This window comes from Cygnus olor, chromosome 3 (assembly GCF_009769625.2).
Source record: "Cygnus olor isolate bCygOlo1 chromosome 3, bCygOlo1.pri.v2, whole genome shotgun sequence".
Classification (NCBI taxonomy): Eukaryota; Metazoa; Chordata; class Aves; order Anseriformes; family Anatidae; genus Cygnus; species Cygnus olor.
In genome coordinates this window covers 12,719,137-12,735,588 of record NC_049171.1, presented here as the reverse complement: position 1 = coordinate 12,735,588, position 16,452 = coordinate 12,719,137, and positions in this window count along the sequence as shown.

Below are 16,452 nucleotides of genomic sequence, written 5' to 3'. Positions count from 1 at the left end.
TTTTTCTGAAGGTCCATTTTGTCCCATTAAGCTTTGTCCTTATATTAACGAACATATTACATCTCACACACAAGCAGAAATAAAAACTGAAAATAAATTATCTGGCATGAACTCATAATATGCTTAATTCAAATCTTACTTAAATTAGGTTTAAAGCAATCAGTTTGGATAGGAAGTCATTCTTTAGGTAAAAGCTTTACCTTAAACTGATATGGAAAGCATGTCTTAAACTGATATGGAATCCATGCAAGCTTGCGGAAGAGCTACTGGAATGTTTCTCAGCAGAAAAAGACCTTCAGTCACCTTGGGGTGATCAATAGCCGGCTGAACATCAACCACCTGTGTGCCCAGATGGCTAAGAATGCCAATGGCATCCTGGCTTGTATCAGAAATAGTGTGTCCAGTAGGACTAGGGAAGTAATTGTCCCTCTGTACGTGGCTCTGGTCAGAATACACCTGGGATATGATGTCCAGTTTTGGTCTCCTCACTATAAGAAAAATATTGAGTTGCTTGAGCATGTGCAGGAAAGAGCAAAAAAGCTGGTGAAGGAACTGAAAAACAAGACTTATGAGGAGCAGCTAAGGGAACTGGGGCTGTTTAGTTTGGAGAAGAGGAGGCTGAGGAGAGATCTTATTGCTCTCTAAGACTCTTTGAAAGGAGGTTGCAGTGAGGAGGGTGTCAGAATCTTTTCTCAGGTGACAAGTGATACTACATAAAGAAATGGCATCAAGTTCTACCAGGTGAGGTTTAGATTGAATATTAGGAAGAATTTCTTCATGAAGAGGGTGATTGCGTTGGAAGGGGTTGCCCAGGGAAATGATGGAATCCCCATCCCTGGAGGTATTTAAGAGATGTGTGTAAGTGACACTAAAGGACATGTTTAGTGATGGAATTCTGTAGGTCAGGTTGATAGTTGGACTTGGTGATCTTGAAGGTCTTTTCCAACCTAAATGATTCTATGATTCTATGATTGATTCTGTGCCCTCCAGATGGGCATGTTCCTGCTATTCAATGTTTATTATGTAAAAACACACTGTGATCCTACCTGAAACATGAAAAGTTCTTATGTCAGTTATTCCACACTGATAGCCTATACCTAAAACACAATTTCTCATGGGATGTCCAGGATCAAAGCATCTAGCAAAGTAAACATGCACTGAAAATATGCAGCAAATTGCCCTTTTTACTTCTCCTCCTCTTCCTTCTTTTCCCTCCACCTCTACCTTGAGCCTAGTAGAAACCACATCTTACTTCCTACTCAACACGCGTCTTTTCTTCAGATCACAGGTCATAAACACACATTTCTTTCATGAAGTACTTCTGCTGTAGTGAATAACCTGACTAGTTCAACAGGGACATACCTTCCTGACACTGTGATGAATCATGAATTGTTCACACAATGAGACTGAGTTAATTTGAGAGAGAGAATCCAGAAAAATTAATAGTTTATTTCATTTTGTAAACAAGGACATCTCTTAGCATATAAATAAGATATATAGGGAAAAAAAATCAATTAGTAAGCTAGTTTTGATTGTGTACCTGTAGAATGTGTTTGTACTCTGTTTGTGTATAAAAGAGTTTTGAATATCTTACCTCTGAAGTATGTTGCTGAACTACTGTGATGTGGTTTAACCCGGCCGGCAGCTAAACACCACACAGCCGTTTGCTCACCCTCTGAGATAAAGACAGTTTATTAAGACAGGAAAATAATAATAACAATAATAATAATAATGATAATAGTATTACTAGTAATAATGTGTACGAAACAAGTGATGCACAATGCAATTGCTCACCACCCGCTGACCGATGCCCAGCCTATCCCCGAGCAGCCGGCCCCCCACCCCGGCTAGCCACCCCTATATATTGTTTAGCATGAGGTCAGATGGTATGGAATACCCCTTTGGCCAGTTTGGGTCAGCTGTCCTGGGTCTGTCCCCTCCCAGCTCTTGCTGCATCCCTAGCCTGCTCGCTGGCAGGACAGAGTGAGAAGCTGAAAAGTCCTTGGCTTGGTGTAAGCACTGCTCTGCAACAATTAAAACATCAGCATGTTATCAGCGTTCTTCTCATCCTAATCCAAAACATAGCACCCTACCAGCTACTAGGAGGAAAATTAACTCTGTCCTAACTGAAACCAGGACATACTGTTATTCAGAGAGTTAAAAGCTGTCAGATATCAAAAGATATTTCTTAAATATTATGGACTGAAATCCTAACTTCAGTGGATCAAGGGGACCATGGCATTTATTTCAATGACACTGAACTTTCACCCTCTGTAGCAAACTCAACAATTCTCTTTGCTCACAAAGTGCTTGGATCAGGTCCCTAGGACATTGCAATGACCAAAGAATTTTCCTTTTCAGAATCTTTTCAGAAAGCCCTTTTTGATTTGGAAGTGTCTGTAAGGTGGATTCCGTCAAGGCAGGAACGTCACCCCCTCCTTCCTTGACCTGAGGGAAAATGAGAAAAAGAGGATCCCATGAGTAATGCAAATCTCCTTCAATAACAAACCATGTGCTTTTGCTAAGTAAGACAATAAGTAAGATGATAATTATATAATGTGTGCAGCTTTTTAATCTGAATTAACTGAATAGTATTAATATATATCAAATAAATGTATTATATATAAAATTCAATTTCTTGGGTTAGACTTTGTGGGTTGTGTTATATGTCAAACAGTTATCTGTTACAATACAGAAGCAACGTCTACATGAGTAAATTAAACATATCCCATATTGTTCTCCATCACTGAGGTCAAACTGCACAGAAAATCCTGCACTGAGAAAACTGCGCTCAGTGTGAATGCCCAAATGGAGCGTATTCATCCCATGCTAGCTTTTGAACCAATTCTGAGGTACATCTGGGATATGAAGGTTGACATGCCAAGGATCTTTCAAACAATTCGACAGCAGAGATGATGAAGTTCCAGTCCACAGGGATGTTCAGTGGAGCTACTCAGTGTACAGATATATATGATACAGTCAAAGAGCCACAGAATGAAGACACAGAGCACACCCCCAGTTATGTCATCTGGCCATACACTAGCCTATGTTCTCTGCCACGGCCTGCAGGACTTGAAGGTGCTAACACACCCAGAGGAGAGTCATAGAGCACCTATGACAGATGCACCATTAAAGCCAGTCAAATAGCTAATTTAAGTGCTTCTTAGATTGTATAAGGAGTTGACAACTGATCTCTGACTGTAGGACAGGATGCAATGTATTTAACACTCTGTGCTAATTGCGTAGTTAAACTAAGCAGGTGCAAATCCTCTGCATCTCTCTCCTCTGAGCTAATTCCCTGACCCTTGATTAATAAGAGTTGGTAGAAATTAGACAAGCTCACATCATCAACACAAACTGAAAGTGCATTCTAGTCTCAAATCAAGTGAATCAGCAATGTATCAACAACGCTTCCTGCCTTTTACGAGTATCAGTATTTAGCTTACCTCAGTGATTTCAGAGTGTCAGTGTATTTCACATTTCCATTAGTCATTCCCAAGTGAAGTATTGTAATTGATTCTTTTTTAGTCTCCACTGGTGATAAAGGTAATGGATTTTTTTTGTCAAGCAAATGGACTTCCACTAAATGTCTGCTTCTCCATGTCACTGCCTCTTAAGTAAATGGTGAGGCATATTTCTATAAATAGACAAGTAGCTGGGGAAAAAAAATAAAAAAAAAAAATAAAGTGAGAGGGAAAGAAGGAAAAGAAAAAAGAGTAGAAAACCATGTATTTCCTGACATTGCAACTTTTATGATGGTTTAATTACCACAAACACATGAACATACATTCTTGAACCACTCGTTTCTTAGGGAGCATTGCAGAAAACTGAGAATAATTTGGATGTTAACAGATAATGCTCAAAATACACAACAAAATGAATCAAATGCCCCAGTACAGTGTCAGTAGTTTCAGTCTGGGGAAACTGGTGTTCTCAGAAAAGGCTGCAGGAGCACCTTGCTATTAAGAGCTGTGGCTTGCAGCAACAATTGATATACCATTTTCTAGCAGCTGTTCTGCACTTGAAAACAAGAGGAAGCAAAGCCTGAGAAAAACAATCAGCTGCATTTGTCACAACTCTATGTCCTCAGCTATGGATATAGTTAACTCAATACAGCTTCGCTGCATGCAGTGAGGGGCACCACGCCAAGAGCAGGGGTAGAATTACCTTGAAAAATGTTCTGGATGCCAGGTTTTTAGGGCTTCCTCTGTACAAAGCTGTACCATCCACTTTAGAATGCTTCCTTTTGCCACCTAGAATAGACTCACTGAGCAGGTGTACCTAAGGAACATCCTGGATTACATTAAAATCCCATCACATCCGAAATCTCTGGGAAGAATTTTTTCCCCCTTTTGGAAACTCAAACTGCTGATTTCTTGGCTTTTTGCCAGTGCTTCAGCAGAACAGAATGGAAACATCTGGACTTTTGCCAAGATCGCGTGCACGTTTTTGGGAGGTACAAAAGTAGCCACTGGAGGTAGAAAAATATTAGCATTTGTCTGCCAGTAGTGGTCCTTTCCTTTTTGACATTCACATGAAGATGTCAAAAGAGAAATCCTGGTATTCTGAGGTTTTCAGAAAACTAAAACAAAATAGGTGTATGCATGGATAGCTCATGAAAGATTCCTGGTGGGCTACTGTGGTAGCTTTTGTTCCATCTTTCCATTTAGCTGATTTTATGAAAGAAGAGCATGTGTCACCAAAGACAGATTATGTTCCACTATATTCACCCATCCTGTCAGGTCTATAAACTAAATCAGAGACTTCCATAACTGGGTTTAGAGTACAAATCTTTCAGAAAAGGCTGATGATGCTTTCCTTTAAAAAGGAAAGCGTGCTTTCCATGCTGTTGTTCTTGGTTGAAATATGTAAATGTGACTAAGGCTTTTGTATATTTTTCCCATGGCAGATTTTCAAAAGGAAAAGTATATTAATCTGTAGCCAACCTTGTTTGGGGATAGACTCTCTTCTGAAATTTGTCATCAAACTCGGTATATTATAGTTTTCCTCCTATAGTCTACCTCACAGTCTAGTAATACTGCCATTCACTCATAAAATGCTGCAGAATTTTATATTAAAGATAGATAAAGAGGTCATTTTTATAATGACTATAAAAAAGTAATCTGAAGCAAAAAGCCTTATATGTTAATATAAAATAGGATTTATCATAATTGGAGATTTAAGGGATTCATCAGGTTGTTATCCCATGATCCCATAAAGGTAAGATATAACTTTCGAAACCAATTAACTATTGTGTTTCCATTTCCTTGCAACTTACGTAAAATGCCTGAGCATTTGGAGACTTTTAAGAACTTACTGATTAAACCAGCACATCTGATTTGAACCTAAGAGTGATTATACTCCAGACGGACAACAGTTTAAAGGTTTCCCTTCTTCCACAGGTAGATAGCACGGCAGAGTAAAAGTGAAGGGCAGCTGACATATCTGTGAGCCTGTGGTCATCAAGCAGGACTATATCTCCATGTTCACTCTTGGCAGAGTGAATGTGGAGCTCCCCACTGGGGTAGAAATGGGCTGAGTCCACTGGAATATTTCTTGTTTGGATTGCTGTTATAAAAGCCCTTACTTGACAGAACACTACGTCTGTTTAGATTTTTTTTTCTCTCTCTAGCATGTTAAATTTTACAAAACATTTGTGTGTCAGCATTTCTTCCCCTGCTGGGAGAGGAGGTGGTCATAGAAAAAGTATGGCAAGTTGCTTGGCTCTTCTTAAGAGCACAGCTGCCTCTCTAGCATTTTCTATTTAGTGAAAATAAGATCATGTCATTTTAAGTCCACATCCTTAGCTGGTGTTTTGTAACATGATCTTATTGATTCTGATGGCTGCTGATGCCAGTTTATTCCAAATGAGGATTGGGCTGTCATCAACAAATCACTTAACTTCCAGATCTGTTTTTTTAATTGAATATTATATTCTTCTTTGTTATTTTCGTGATTGATTATGGTCTATATATTTTGAATAAGGTTTCTCTCTGACATCTTCAGCCATGTTCCAGTTTAGAAATCTAATCTAATTTATTTATCTAGACATCTCCCTCACTCCCCACCCCCCATATCAGTGAAACTTGTAGTCACTTCCAAAGAGTGATTCATTCTGTCCTAAGAAGTAGTTGGCATGAATGTCTTTCTTCAGAGCTGCCTGCCTTTCTCTGTGGAGGCTGATCCTCTAGGCAATTCATAAAGACAGGAAAAGTCAAGGGACATGAATCCTAGCCTGGGCTTTACAGAGACAGGAGAAACACTTAACTGATAAAAGGGATATACCAAGCTCATTCAGATGACTGAAGTTTGTTTGGAGATGAAAAGTGATTACTGCAATACCAACTCACTGAGCCCATTAGCCAACATTGGAAAGCTGGAGGTGGTCTTTTTGGAAAAAGATGAGTAAGAAGGGAAATGCAAACATTTTTCCCCCCTCACACACATCAGAGGATTCCCTTTGACACATTCACTGATCCACGGCTGCATTGTGATTGGGCTGTGGAGGGTGTGATAGCTCAAAGTGAGCAGAGATTGGAAAGGGAGTGGATGTGGAGGAATCAAGCAGCACAGCACTAGCACTGAAATGGCACAAGATGAGTTCACCAAGCAGCAGTCAGGGACCTCACACATCTGTTTCTCAGAGCTCAGCAGGCCAGCTGCAATCGAGAGAGATCAGCTCAGAAGAAATGAAAGATGAAAACTGGTGAATTGCCACAAATACAGTAAAGAGAGGTTCCTGGAGAGACAAGCAACTCCATCTGCAGCAGAACTAATGAAGCCTGACTTTTTAAATATTTTTTTATGGATTTGTGTCTTGTGGTTGCATTCTCTGGTGTGAGTACCAATTAAAACTTTTCCTGTGGTTGGAGCAGCCATAATAGTTGTCTCCTGTGTGAATTCTCCAGTGGGTGGAGAGCATGCTGAACCTTGTGATCAGAGACGGTATAACTTGATTAGACCACTAATGACCTCTCTCCTTTCTGCTCACTTGTTCCTACAAAATTAGATATTTAATTCCTTTAAAATTCTGCGGGCATGCTGGGTTGAAACTAGTTAAGTGATTCAGGAGTTATTGGGATGTAAATGGAAATGATGAGCAGACCTATGTGCATATTTCTGTATGTGCACAAATGCACTGTGATCTCATACTGTTCATTTTACTGTGATCATCATATGATGTGAACGTATGTATATGGATTTATGAAACTATCTCCTGGGTAACACTGGCTTGTGAATTAAATAATAAAAGCTGAAACATGTCTTCTACCAAGGTGACATTGTTTACTAAGGTAACAGGGAGTACTGAAGTGGTTTTGAAGACACGTGCCTTTTGACTTAGCAAGAGTCAGTACAGACTAGTGAGTAGATCACTGCATGGGACAAAGGAAGTACAGAATCTAACTTGATGGGGGTAATTTTGGGAAAGCAACTTCAGCTCTAAGTTTTCCTGCTTGTAAGAGGAGACTAGTGAACCCTTCCAACTATAGTGGTATCTTCTTCATTAATTTAATACCACATTTTCATCAACTAATACCTCTTAAGCAAAGCAAAACTCAATTTTTATGATGGTGATGGTAATGGTTATTAATTGGTAGTATCCTTACTTGTGTGGCCAGGTAGCAGCTATTTCAGGTGACAGCACTTTCTTTTATGGGAAGCAGAAGTCACCTTCAAGAGAAAGTCCAAAGCTCTAATGTAAAGGTCTGCAAAATCTTAGCAAAATTTGGAAGGATTTTCTTAACACTCAGTTCTTATTGGCATTGGAACAAGTGGACCAGTTCTCTGAGCTACTTACTAAACTTCTATTTTTAGTAAACTTCAGGAGTGACAATAAAATAGGAAAGATGATCTTATATTTAGAACTGCGCTGGCTTCATTTCCTGACTTGGCTGCAGCCTTTCAGTGTGAGCTGAAATCTTGTATCATCTTTCACCTTGTAAAATGTTTCACTGTCTAATACGGTCTTTGTAAACTACTACTTCTTCCTCTTTTTAGGTGTAAAGGTACTAAAGCATATATATATAGAGAAGCCTATGTATATACATATAAATATTAAGAATATTAATGCAGTTCTGGAGGTACTTAATACCTCACAAAGATAGGATAAGCAGCTGAATTAAAAAAAAAAAAAAACTTTTTACTATAGAAAACTATTTGTGGAATTCTTATTTTGTTCTGGAATTTTAACAAAAGCAAAAAAGCAAGTTTTTTTTTGTTTTTGTTTTTGTTTTTTCCCCCAGCTAAACACTTAAACACTAAGTAGAATATTTTTGTAAGGGTGATTAGGTGATTATTCCATACCATGCCCAATGGTTATATTAATTAAAATACTATTGCACTGCCTTGCTCCAGAACCATCAGCCCAGATTCATTGTTGTGGATATTGGTGTAATAGGACTCTCAGAATAAGACCATTTCTATGATCGAGTCAAAATGGTGATCCCATCTGCTTGCAGTCAGAGCTGGAACATAGAGTAAAACCAATTCTTCCCAGATGTCAGCAGAGAATTACCATATATTCATGGATCTTATTCTTGAGGAATGTTATGCCAAGAACACCCCCACCTGGTCAAGGAAAGAAATTGAGTCAAAGAAAAATTACTACATCTAAAATATAGTGAACAAAATCCTACAGTGCTTATTTTTGGAAAATTACTGTCCACGAATGTTAAAGCATGAATGAAATTCTACAGGTCACGGAAGGAGAAAAGAAAAAAGTTATAATCGATAATTTTCAGTTGTGTGACTGTTCTTTGGATAATTTGTCACACAATCTGTGTATTTCGTATTGTAGTGTATATATTCAAGCTAGCTTGCCTGGCCTGATCATCAGTCAGGACTCTACAACACAAGCCTCAACACAAACTACTTTAATTTGTTGGTACTGAAGAACAACAATTTTCTTAAATAATAATCCCAGGTCTAGATATGGAATTCTTATATTTACAGGAACTATACCATACTGCACACATTTAGTATTGAATCCTCACATATGTCTGTTTATGTTGTTATTTGTGAATTCATGATAAAATCTTATTTCCCAAAACCTAACAAAAAGTAAAATATCCATAAACTGTTTTAATCCTCATTGAAATTCCCTGTGAGTTTTTCAGTGATATTGCAGTGACGCTTGATCAGATCCCATTCGTAAACTAAAACTAACATTCTATTATATAATATATATACTATATATAATATATATTATATATTATATATAGTATATAATTCAACAAATTTAAAAAGTAATGGAAATGAAGCATGAGCTCAGGGTTACAATCTCATGGAGGACTTGGGTAATAATTTTGCTACCATTCTCTTCAAAAGGACTTTTAAGTTACAGCTGGATAAAGCAATGGATTTTCTACCTCTTCAGAAATGAGCACAGGCATATTCACTGTGTGGGAATTTGTGATTTTTAGCATATGGATTGTTTAGGATTTTTATTATTATTATTATTATTTAGCAAGATTTGTACAGGGTTTAACATTCAGTCTGAGCTGCCACCTTCTTACAACAGTGCACAAAATACATCAACATGAACTTTTTTCCTACAGTCCCTCTCAACTTTCCAAGAAGAGCAGAAAAGAAAATCAAGAAAGCCTATTTTATTTACTGTAGACAATCAACTTATAATCATCCCTAATTAGACTTCCAACAAGATGTTTGGTTCCAGTCCAGAAGTTCTTAATTAGCCTATATAGTCATTGATTTCAAGGGGAGTTTTATCTGAGTCAGGATTTTGAATGAGGTCATGAGGAGTGAGCCTGGAGGAAGCAAGTGGAGCCTCACCCCTGCACAGGTGTGTGGGTGAAGTTACATGGAGCTTCTACAGCCCCTGTAATCTTTTTGGTCCCCCTGTAGGGAACAGGCTGTATTTTTACTGGAATTTGGAGGCATTCAGGCAGGGTTCAGCGTGCTTCAGAAAAGGAAAAAAAAATCTTTTTTTTTTTTTTTTTTTTTTATTGGTAGGGAAAAGGAGTTCACAGTGAAGTTCAGGAATAGCAAAGCTTTAGAAATATGAAATGAGGGACTGAACTTGACACTGAGCTTCTGTGAGAAAAAAAAAAAAAAAAAAAAGGCATGTGGCAAGAGACAGGGAGGAAAATGCAAGCAAGATGTGAAGGAACTGAGGCTGGATGGAGAATCAGAGATGGAACCAGCTGGCTGGGTGGGGACTCTGGGAGGTCTCTGGCCAAAATGCCTGCTCAGGCACAAAATAGAACTGGTCAGTCTGTAACAGTGCAAGCACTGAAATGAGAAAAGGGAATGAATTTACAGGGAGAGATATAGTGCCTCTATGGGAAGACAAGGACTGAGATATTCCAAAATGTACAATCCCCCCTGCCAAATTTAAAGCCTCCTGGTATGTGGGTAATCGGATTACTTAAGGTAATCACCTCTGTCATGTGGACAAAATAATATTCTTTTCTCAAAAGTGATGTATTAATTCTCTGAAACAGATGAAGAATTTTGGAAAAAATTTTCTATGCGCATACACAGAATTCCATACAAGGCAGATGTTTTGTCTAAAAAATAACAACCCAGGAAAAAAAAAAAAAGGAGATTCTAAACAACTGCAAATGTATTCCTACAAGCAATAATGCCTTTAACCTTAACAAGATACAGGTACACCTCTAAGACTTCAACATATTATTTGAAAGATTTAGCAGACTGGGTGCACATAATAGTAGGTACATGATGAAGTCCTGTAGATGTAAGTGTAGCAATCAATAGGTTTGTATTGGTTTTATAATTAGTTTCCTATTAAAGCTAAATTAGCTAAGGTATATTTCAGGCATTTGTTATAATCTAAAGTATTGCTAATAATTCTTATCTTAATGAAGAAAAAAAAAAAAAAAAGATTGCTTTTTATTGAAAAGGCCATAAAGTAAATCTGAAAATCTTTATCTATGGAGTTTGTCTCACAGCCAACGGTGTCATCAATAAAATGTCTCATGGAATGCTCACTGCTGCTTTGCAGAACTGAGGACTATTAAAAGTACCAGGTACTGGTCATTTTCTGTCCCGACACACCCTAATGCTGGCGTTGCTCTTGGATCATGTCTCACTCTTTTAGGACATGTCAGTTCAGCATCCAGCTGACCTATCCAACATTCCTGGCATATCTTCAGTCAAGCCTCCTGAGTTGATATCCATAAAAAGCCACTTTAGCTGACAGAAAGGTTACAACACAATACCCTGGTTTTAAATGCCTACTTTTAAAACTATGCTTCATAAAACTTATTTTTGCTTGGGCCACCCAGCTTCTTTGATGCTGCGAGGAACAATCTTCGTTCCAGTCTTGTATCTTCCCCTGGATTTTACCAGTCTGAAGGGTAAGAACACACCATTAAAGCCTCTCACAAAATGAATATTAACTCTCACAAGTTAAAAAAGGAGGAAAAAAGTCTGCCTCTGCACTTGTCCCTCTTATGTATTCTGTGCATGCTACAGTTCCTCTCCCTTGCAACCCAGGCAGTTTTCTTAGGATTATGTTATTTACATTCTGCCTAGATCTATGTGGATCCATACCTCTCAGCATGAGTGATTTTTACAGATTTACTATACCAGCCAGAGACCAAGGTAGGATTTGATTTTTTTTTTTCTTGAATGGGATCCACAACAGAGTCTCAAGGGCAGAACATCCCCCAGCTGTCTGAGGTGGAAGGTGCTTTCCACAGCACAATCCCTGCCTAAGACTTTTCAAAGGAGCTGAAGAAAACCGAGAGCTCTGACACATGATCAGGTTATTGAATATTAATGAGTTACCAGGCATCAGCTGAACCACAGAAGCTCACTGCATGCTTAATCTTAGCCCATTGCTATTGCCACAGATAACATTAAAGAATTACCTTTTACACTGAGGACTGGTGTGACTCATTTTATCTGCATTTGTTACAAGCTAAAAGCACTCACAGAGTCAGTCACTGCCACTCAGCTGACGTGGTAACTCATGAAACTATGGTCACAGGGGATATAGGGAAATGAGTAGTCAGGTTCATCAAAGGTTCTCATGCACTCCTGAAATGTCATGTCAAATGTCAATATGGTAGAAAAAGCACTAGCAAATATCTCCTGACTTGAAAAAAGACATCCTTCAGCTGTCAGGAGAACAACGAAATGATAAGTTGAACATGGCTTACATTTTGCCTGCACAGTGGCTCTGTTCTTAAGCTCCCTGTCCACCCCAAGAGTTTGTACTTCACCCCAAAAGAGTTCATTTCTCACCAGAAATGGCCATGGCCACCATGTTCATGACAAGAGGATGTTTGTGGACCAGTGCAGACCCATTTGAGTAGGTTGCCTCTGGTCTTCTCCTATTGATCCTATTGACTGTGCTGAATAGTTTAGCTTTAAAAAATATATTTTCAAGTTTATGTACACAAACATATCAATCAAGCCTTTCAGATTATTGAGAAAAGTGGCCTTTTTGATCTTTTTCATTTGTATTTTTGTTTGCTTCTTTGTGTTACTGAAAAAAAAAAATGTCACATGGGATCTACCTGCAAGAAGTGTTTTGCTTTTAAATAATACCAGCCAGTTGCAGGGAAAAAACAAAAATATTAGTGGGCAATTGATATTTTGCATGGTCTCAGGAGGCAGAAGCCACTGAACACTTTAAAAATGACGTTGCTACGGTAGTCAAGTAAATACATTAAGCTACAATGGTCATGTAAAACCAATGAACATAAATGCTAGGATGGAAGTTCCTATGGGCCACCAGGTGTTGCAGTCTAAGATCCTTTGGGTTATTGCTTTCAAAGTTTCTTCCTTGAAATACGTGATGTCTGTGCACCTGGACTGTCTCTGCACTGATCTCCAAAATTTCCTGTGATAGGATTAGTTTGTGCTGACACCATATGCAGTGCGGAAATCTCTGCAAGTCCATTCTTTCCTAGGTCCTGTAAAATATAATTCAATGAACAAACAACAACAACAACAACAAAACCACAAAACCCACATCTTCTCTTGTTATATATGCACTGCTAGCATTCTGTCCACCTTACATATTTCCCATTAAAATCTCAATTTCATTAACTGGATTCTGCACATACCAAAGTCACTGGAAAAACTCCAGCAAGAGTAGAGCTATGGCAAAGCGAGATTTTCAGAGGAGATAAATAAATTAATAAATAACCCAAAGAATCATTAGCCAAAAATCTTATGTCTTTTTTATTATTGGCACCAGAGGGTGTCTGTACTTAGAAATTGAACCACACTGAAACCCATTCCCTGGGCTCCCAGGCCAATCGGCACGAGCAGACCGTGTCCAGAGCACCAAGCTGCTGGTACTCCCAAAGCAGGTCACCTGCACTCAAGCCGCAGCTGGGACAGGCTGTTCTTTGTCTTCATTTGGGAGCCTACGACAGACTCAGGCCTAAAGATACAGACGATCGAGCTCCAGTGTCCAGATGCATCTCCTGACACTTTCCTAACAAATTATTTTGAAGTTTATTGTCTGCTTCACAGACAACAAAAAAACTGTTGCATTGGTATTTATCCATAGCATAGCTAGGGCAAACCTCTTCATCTGCTAAGGAGAGACAAGAAAAAGCCCTAAACTAGTTACCAAGACTGGGGGTAGCATTTACGCAACTACAACTTCTCTGTAACACTGAGCTTTGATTCACCAAGGTGGAGAGGCTATTTCTACTTTTTAATTAAGATTCATGAGATAAAGACAAAGTTGCCAAGCTTTTAGTGTTAAACGTAAAGGAAATTGCAAGCCCTAGCAAAAACAGATGCTGTGAGGCAGAGTGGGTTCCTCATTTATTAATGATAAAAGTGTTCAGCAAAAGTAATAAATGTGAAGAGGGGAATAATAAACGCAAAGAGGGAAACTGCATGGGTCACACAGCGAGGACACGACATTCATTTCTCAGCTCTGCCTGCTCAGAAAGGAGCCATTTGCTGCCGGTTCAGTTAAAAGTTGCCCCCTTCTAACCTCGCAGGAAGTTCTGTGCAGCTTTTCACAGCCCATAATTTCCACAATCCCACAGGGGGGTGGAGGGCTGTAGGGGAGCCCTGTCGCTGATGGGTAAAAGATTAGCACGGCTGGCAAAGACACGGAGCAACATGATAGGGAAGATAATTCAGCGGAGCGTCTACCCCAAAATGACTTTTTTCCCCCTTTTTTCTTTTTTTCTAACAAAATCGCCGGCGTGTTGGCCTGACAGCCCCCCGGTTCAGTGGGATTAACATCAAGGCTGCGGCGCAGGAGCGGTTCCAGAGTGACCGTAGGGAGAGACAATAGACAAAACCGCGCTCTTTCATCTCGGGGCTGCCGGAGCAGCGCCCTGACAGGTGATGGATGAGCAGAAACCGACACGGCTTCTCCGCGTCCTCCCCAACACTGCGCGGTTTATGGCCCAGCACACTGCGCCCATTATACCGCACCTCGCCTCTCCCCGGCCCTCCTCTCGCCCTCCAACCCCCCCACCCCCTCTCGGAGCCCTCACCCGGGGCGGGGAGGTGCGGGGGGCTGCGGAGCACCAGCACCACCTAGAGCCGGGTGCGCTGCGGCGGGGCCCAGCGGCATCATTTGGGGCACGGCACGGGGCCTCCGTGGGGAGGGCCTTTCTCTCCTTTTCTCCTTTTTTTTTTTTTCCTTCTGCTTTTCTTTTTTTTTTTTTTTTTCCTTCTGTTTATCTTTTTTCCTTCCTTTTTTTCTTTTTTTTTTTCATTCTGTTTTTCTTTTCTTTCCTTGTTTTCTCTTTCTTTCCTTCTGTCTTTCTTTATCCTTCTGTTTCTCTTTTTCCTTCTGGTTTTCTTTTTTCTCCTGTTTTTCTTTTTTTTCTTCCATTTTTCTTTTTTCCTTGTTTTTTTTTTTTTTTTTTTTTTTTTTTTTTTCTGTTTTTTTTTTTTGTTTTTCTTTTTTTTTTTTTTTTTGTTTTTGTTTGATTTTTTTTTTTTTTTTTTTGTTTTTATGTTGTTGTTTTTTTTTTTTTTCAGTTTTCTTTATCCTTCTGTTTTTCTTTTTTTCTTTCTGGTTTTCCTTTTTCTCCTGCTTTTCTTTTTTCCTCCATTTTTTTTTTTTCCTTTTTTTTTTTTTTTTTTTTTTTTTTTTTTTTTTTTTTTTTTTTTTTTTTTTTTTTTTTTTTTTTTTTTTTTTTTTTTTCTGTTTTTCTTTTTCCTTCTGTTTTTTCTTCTTTTTTTCTTTCCACCTTTCTTTTTTTCCTTCTGTTTTTCTTTTATCTGTTTTTTTTTTTTTCCTTCTTTTTTCCCCCTTCAGTTTTTCTTTTTGTTCTCTTCCTTTATTTTTTTTTTAACTCCCCTCCCTCACCAAGTGTTTATGAGTGTTACTGTTTGAGTCTGGGGCTGGGCTGTAGCACAGGCAGGACAGAGCTCCCCAGGGAGAGGTGGGAGAGTCTTGGCCCCCCCTAACTTGACCCAGGACATCACTGGGTCTTCCAGGGCTTTCAGGGCCCCTGCAGAAGGGACAGCCACAGACTGGCTGCTACAACCTGAGCAATGACACAGATGGACAGATGGCATTTGGACTTTTTGGGTAACCCAAAATGCAAGAGGCAGAAGCAAATTGCTGAGGTCACAGAGAAGCAGCCAAACTCTTGTATCAGGAAGTTGGTGTTGCTCCGTGTGTGTGTGTGTGTGTGTGTGTGCCCTCTGTGTGTGTGCATGTGTGTGGCAGGGACCCCCAAGCCTGAAGACCTTTTAGTCATCTGTCTTCCTGGGACTTTGTTGCCATCCTGCTTTTTTTTTGCCTCTGTTACATATTTAACCACCAAAAGCACCAAACCCCTTTTCAGCCCTCTATCAGTTTTGGCACCCCGTGCTTTGCAGTCCTAACTACCATCAGATGTAAGCATTGCACAAATGTTATGGAATATATCCCACAAGGCTCCCAGAGGGGCACATTTAGAGAAGAGTGAGAGCACAGGAGGTGGAAGGGAAAAACGCATTCTTCCTGCCCTGCTGTTCACAGGACGGCTGTACCAGCTCTTCACAGGTTTCAGCCCAGGAAGACTGTAGCCTCTGCACGTGGTGCTCGTCCAAAAAGATAAAAGCTATCTAACCTGCTTGGTGGGTCAAGACCTTTCCAGCTAGCTGCTGTCATACGAGGAACTATTCTTTAAACTCCTTTACAGCAGCTTGATTAGCACTCCAGTGATATGAACATTTGACTCCTTGATTCAATCACTTCCCTCCAAATTCTCTGAAGTCTGAGGTGCTTTAAAGTATCTAAAGTCCTCTCGGATCTGTGCTTCAAATTCATACTTACTAAATAAAATTTAAAAAAAAAAAAAAACTTTTAAAAACTTTGGGCAGCTCAGCAGTAGTGCCACTTTGTAAGCTTACAAAAAATAAAAATCTCTGAGTAGAAGGCAGGAAATTCCCTGCAGTTTAACCTAGATTTTTTTTTTTAATTCACTTTCTATTATATTTCAGACAATGAGACAAGAAGGATCATGAAGGATTAAGTACAAACAT